The following is a 6,383-nucleotide window of genomic DNA, read 5'->3' as shown; positions in this document are numbered from 1 at the left end:
GCAGAATGGACCTGTCGTACTTATTCAATGGTCATTCAGTGTGTGTGTGTGTTTGTGTGTGTGTGTGTGTGTGTGTGTGTGTGTGTGTGGGTGGGTGTGGGTCTGTGTGTGTGTGTCAGTGGTACCAACTGGCAATGGACCCAGAAAGAGATTTCAACACAACACTGCTGTTTGCTCTACACAGCACTGTGGTTATTTTATGCAGTCAAGTGACAGTTTAAAAGTGAATGGATCAATTAGGCAATTCATACAGCTAATCTTTGGCAGACCCACCTTTTTCATGCAGCCAACAAAGAGATTGCAAACACTGATAACTCATCCAAAAAAGAGGGGCTGTGAGTGTGTGTGTGTGTGTGTCTAAATATCTCTCTCTTTCGCTCTCACTCTCTGTCTCTGTGTATATGTATCTATGTGTGTGTGCTTGGGGGGTGGTGTATTTTGTTGGGTACTCTCAAGTGATTTATAATAATTCCAGCCTAATTTTGGAATTGGTGGAAATTGCCCCCCCCCCCCCCTCTACTCCCCATCAGAGTTGGCAGAGTGATTGAAAGCACCCCGTCACCAACTTTTCCTCCATGTCTTCTCATTTGAATCAGCTAAATAGCTATTAGCCACACCGCCTGTGCCAGTACTCTCTGGATAATCACAAGGAATGAAGGTGTGTGTGTGCGTGTGTGAGTTTGAGAATTAAACAAAACATGAATCAAGCCCTAACAAATAAGCCACCATGAAAATAGCTCATAAATAGGTGGTGAAATGTGACAAATAGTCATCTGCTTAAAAAGAGAAACATACAAGGGGATGCAGCATTTGCACACGACAATGCGTATGACAACCTCATTTATTTTGATATCAACAAAAGCAAACAGTATTCTCTCTGCTGCTATCTTCAGTAGACTCGCACTCAGTCTCTGTCAGTCTCACACCTCACCGCCATCACAATGCAAACACCATCTTAGCACGTGCTGGAGTAGGCTGTGGGAATAGTCTGCAGTGATGTAAATATTCCCTTGGAATAGCAATCTTGTCAGTAAACCTGGGATGTCCTATTAATGAATGGTACACATACACATAGGTACATACGCATATCTTTAATGGGTGTACATACACACGGCCTCTTTGTCACCAATGTGTTACACACAGTCACCAGCTTCACACACACAGATGCCTCTTGAAGCCTCTCTCTCTTTGCCCACAGACATGCTAGTCTACTGCTGGCCTACCTTGGTTCTCTCCTCCCCACAGAGATGCTAGTCTACTGCTGGCCTACCTTGGGTCTGTCTTTGCCCACAGACATGCTAGTCTACTGCTGGCCTACCTTGGGTCTGTCTTTGCCCACAGACATGCTAGTCTACTGCTGGCCTACCTTGGGTCTCTCTTGGAGTACGTGCTGTTTAAAGTAAGCTGACAGAATATTCTGCTATCACAGAAGTATAATGGACATTTTATTTGTACTCAATCATTAAACCTCTTCTTAATACATAGTACACATACACGCCTATAATGGGTGGACTTAAACACAGTGTCTTTGACTCAGAGGCTTAACACACAGCTACCACACCTACTCCACACAGCTGCAGTAAGCCAGGCACACGCTGCATGTACACACTCACATAGTGAAACGCGTGAAACTGAATGGCTCATTCCCCCCCACCCCCCACCACCCCCTCTTCCCCTGCTCATAGAGCTGCTAGCCTAACTGCTGGCTAGTCTACCCCGGGGCTCTCTTGTCCAGTCCAATATGGTTTTGGGGGCCGCGTGGCGGGCCAAGCCTCTCTGGGGACGCGTTAGTTCAAGAGTGGTGGGCTGAAGAGTGGCCGCGCTCCAGGGCCGAACCCTGCCAGAGGGCCCTTAACAAGCTGGCAGCGTGGAGACACGAGCGGACGAGCCCAGCCCAGCCTGTTGAGCACGTGGGGCAAACATGAAGGGTGGAGGATTTGGGAGCTAATTTCTCCAGACAGTATTACGACCGGCTATGCATTAAAAGCCTTTTGCCTTGGAGTCTCTCTCTATTTCCCTCTCTCCCTCTCCCTCTCTCTCGCTCTCACTCTCTCCCTCCCTCTCTCTTTATCTGTCTGTTTTTCTCGCTCCCTCTTTCTTTCTTTCTTTCTTTCATTCATTCTTTCTTTCTCTGTTGGTGGTTGTGTGTGTGCGTGTTTGTGTATGTGTGTGTATGTTTTGGGGGGGCACAGGTTTTGCGTGCACACACTTTATTGGAGAGGCACAGCCAGTTCTCTTTGTGGTTAATTATGAGTTCTTGTTTGCCCAGTCATTTTGTCACTTCCATTCCTTTCCCATTTCAAAGTGATAACAGAATGCCAAAACTCTGGTCGAGGACATTTTTAATCTCCTCTTCCACTCAACACACCTCGAGTGCCTCTATTTAAAATAAACATTACCGCCACATTGCAAGAGCTGTCAGCGAGCGTATTTTCTACATTTGTTAGCTTTGTGACCTCAGTTGAGATGATCATATTAATCTTCGGATAATTTAATCTTAAAGTAAAACACGCAGCATGGGGGATTGTGGCTTTGCGTTGAATAACACCAGTAGAGGATATCATGGTAAACAAGAATGTATGTTTTTAGATTCAATTTTCAAAGATTAATTCCACTAAAACCGTGAAAATGTGTGTAAAAGATTCCAAATGGAGTTGGCTCGCTGCAGGTGCTGTGATTCTTCCGAGGACTACAGTAAAGTGCTTCGCCATGACTAAGCCTCGACTGCGCTGAAAGCTCTAATTTATTGGTTTAATCCTGAGGACCCCCATAACCCTGGGTGGTGCCAAGGTCTGGAATAACCAACCATCCCGAGTAGGAAATCAAAGTCAGGTAATTTAAATCATAATGACCACAGTTAAGATGATTATCACTCTCCGCCGATAAGACACCTCCAGGAGATTTTCCATTTGAATATTTATGAAATGCGATTAGCGAGGGGTCAGGCCAGTGTTAAAAGGTTTAAGGACGACTTTGAGATCATGAGATTGAATGCGCTGCACTGTGCTGCGTGGCGTTGCATGCGGTGGAAAGAGGATGGTGATCGGGAGGGAAAAAATCTGTGAAAATCAGGACTCAGGGATGAGGAAGGTGTGTGAGAGAGAAAAAGGTGTGTGATCTGAGGACCGTCCCGCCTCAGGAGAGTGGAAGCATGGCTGGAAACGTGCGCGACACAGCATTAGACAGCGGGACACACACGGAGCAGTGGAGAGGTCAAACGATTTGTGCGCTCTCTCTGTTATCCCTTCACAGAACAGGGCTGTATCTAGTGGCTGCAGACAGGCTTACGCTGAGAGCGCCACACTGAGAAAGTCTCTCTACAAGCATGGGACTGATGCAGACTGTTTCAGAATCAGAATCAGAATCAGAATCAGAATCTTTCAGAATCAGAGGTAGAATTTTCAGACTGATGCTGCTCAACAAACAGGTTTACGTTTCAGAATCAAAATTAGAATTTTTAAACTGATGCTGCTCAACACACAGGTTCATGTTTCAGAATCAGAATCAGAATTTTCAGAAATATCCCAAAAATATGGGCTCATGCTTCTCCTCTACTGTGTAATTAAACTATTATTACATCTACATTTGTTCATTTCACCTATGGAAAAACACAGAGACGCTTTTCCGTTAGTATGTGTGCTCTCTTGGTATTGAACTCAAGACCTTGGTGTTGTCACCACTTTATTATACCAGTTGAGTTACAATATTATATTATGCTAATATTACCAGAAATCCTACAGTATTATACAGTATGACACAAATTAATTTTATTTTTTGTTTTGTTCTGGAAGACAGTCTGATCATTCTGACTTGTTGGAGTGCTTTATAAGCAGTGTTTTTTGTACATAAGTGCACTAACAAACACATCTAACAAAAGTAACAGACTGACATAAGCATAATTGAAACCAAAACATAGCACAAGTGAATCCTGTCAGTGAAGACTTCCTTTTGCAGCTTTGCAGCAACTGTGAGATCCTGTAAACTGCGAATGGTGCTTCGCAGTCTCGCACACACACACACACACACACACACACACACACACACACACACACACACACACACACACACACACACACACACACACACACACACACACACACACACACACATACACACACACACACACACACACACACACACACACACACACACACACACACACACACACACACATAAACACGCACACCAAGGCTGCGACGTTTGCACCTTTTGTGAAGGTGGACTACACAGCGAAGACTAGCAGAAGGGTTTGTTTTAACAGAGATCAGCGTGGAGAGAAAGAGCCAGAGCAAGGCAAGGGTGCTTATTTTAACAGCTGCCCTGAAGCTCTGTCTGCTCAGCCAACCCCCCATCGCTCCTCCAGTGGCCCCCCAACGACTGGGCCCCATGCCAACGGCCTCAGAGGCCTGCTCTTGCCACTATGGGCCCCTGAAAACCAACACCAGCCCCGGAGAGAGAGAGAGAGAGAGAAATAGAGAGAGACAGAGAGAGAGAGAAAGAGAGAGAGAGAGAGGAAAAAAGACAACATAGAGACATAGACAGATGAAGGGAGGACAAATTCCTATACCACACACATAGCTTTTATCAATGAGGGCTGATGTAGTGGTTGCACTGTAGAATGTGTGTCGATCATCTTTAAGCTTATACCTAAGTACGATATAAGGTGTGCAAAAAAGATGCATGACTACCACTTAAAGCTATAATCCTCTTCAACTTTGAGATATTTATATTTGTGCTATATCATAGAATGCAATCATACACACCACAGTCAATCATTGTACAATATTCAATATTCATAAACACTTGAGCACAAAGACTGAGAGTGAAAGTTTCTTTTCTGTATAATGAAACAAGTAAACGGGAAATGGTGTCCATCATTCCTTCCCTCCCTCCCTCTCCCCCTCCCTTTCCTTCCTCCCTCCTGTCGTCCCTTGCTGGCTATGAAAAAGGATCCCTCAGTCCCTTGGTGGAAAAATGGCCGTGTGTCTCCCCTGCGGGCCCAGATGCTCCGCCGCGTGGGGCGACTGTCCATCCTGCGGCCCGGCGGTGATCTGACAAACCTGGGCAGATGTGCCAGGAGCCTTCTGCTCCGGGGTCACAGCCCCTCTGGAAGCAGGGGCCACAGATGGGCCATATTTCACTGCTGGTTGTTTGCTGTTTGCTAAGGTTAGAGTGTGAGTGTGTGTGTGTGTGGGTGCGTGGGTGTGTGTGTGGGTGTGTGTATGTGTTTTTCTCATGTGAAGTTATTTGTGACTAATCGCAGAGAGTGTGCTGTTAGGGGTAAAAGGGGGGAATGGGAGAGGGAGGGGGGGGACTCTGTGTCTGTGTGTATGTTGTTGTGTGGGGATGTGTGTGTGTGTGTGTGTGTGTGTGTGTGTGTGTGTGTGTGTGTGTGTGTGTGTGTGTGTGTGTGTGTGTTTGGGGATTATATTTGTCCGATTGTGTCCCTGGAGCGTGTAGCTGAAACCTCAGAGAGAGCTGTGAGTGAGCCGTGAGTGTGGAGCATCAGGTCAAGCAGAGGTGGTGAGACATGCCACTGGGGCCGCAAACATGTCTGCGTGAAGGTTACATTTGGTCCCCAATACTTTAAATCATCAGTGAAGGAGTTCAAAATCTGTCAGGAGGATAAATGACGATTCATTACATTATATTTTTCAGATTCATGTTGGTATTCTTTGAATTTCCCCTACATGAATAATGGCCTTTTGTCCTTTCATTCGTTTGTACCCCTCCACAGAATGTTAACCTGTTTTGGCTTGACTCAATTGTAACTGTGCACATGTGAAATATTTAATGTGTAACTTTGTTTTTAACTTTTAAAATACAGTTTATGCCAGCAATAATTTGCTCCATGTTATTTTTACAATTATTATTATTTAGAATGTTATTAAATTTCTCCTTTTTTAATGTGTAGCAAACAAATATTCCTTTCAGTAGACCTGCTTTTGAATGTAATTACATTGTCCAGAAATGAATAACCAAATGAATGATGATTACCTTTGAAAAGTAAACATGCTGAGGCTTGAATTTACTTGAATCTCTTAATAATTAGAGCACAAAATGGTGACCAAAACAACTTTGAGAAAAGAGAATAGAGAAAAACTGCACTGTCTTTCCCAACAGTGTTTCTTTAAATAATTAGCACAGCTATATTTTAAAACAACTTTAAGTCTCTCTCTTTTTTTCTTTTCTTTTTTTAATGTTCTCTCATTTTCCACATATCATTTTTTTTTTCTCGTCCCTCTCCTCCAAAAAATTGTGCAAGCTAAACGGGAGTCTCAGGCTCCAGATAGTATTTTGTAAGCAAATATCTCTGAACAAATGATGCTCCACATGTCATCTGTATATTTACGATGGCTCAAAGACATTGGGTGTGTGGATCT

The sequence above is a fragment of the Sprattus sprattus genome (genome assembly GCF_963457725.1).
Source record: "Sprattus sprattus genome assembly, chromosome: 13".
NCBI classification, from domain to species: domain Eukaryota; kingdom Metazoa; phylum Chordata; class Actinopteri; order Clupeiformes; family Clupeidae; genus Sprattus; species Sprattus sprattus.
The sequence above is the reverse complement of the archived record's forward strand: the minus strand, read 5'-3'. Positions refer to the sequence as shown.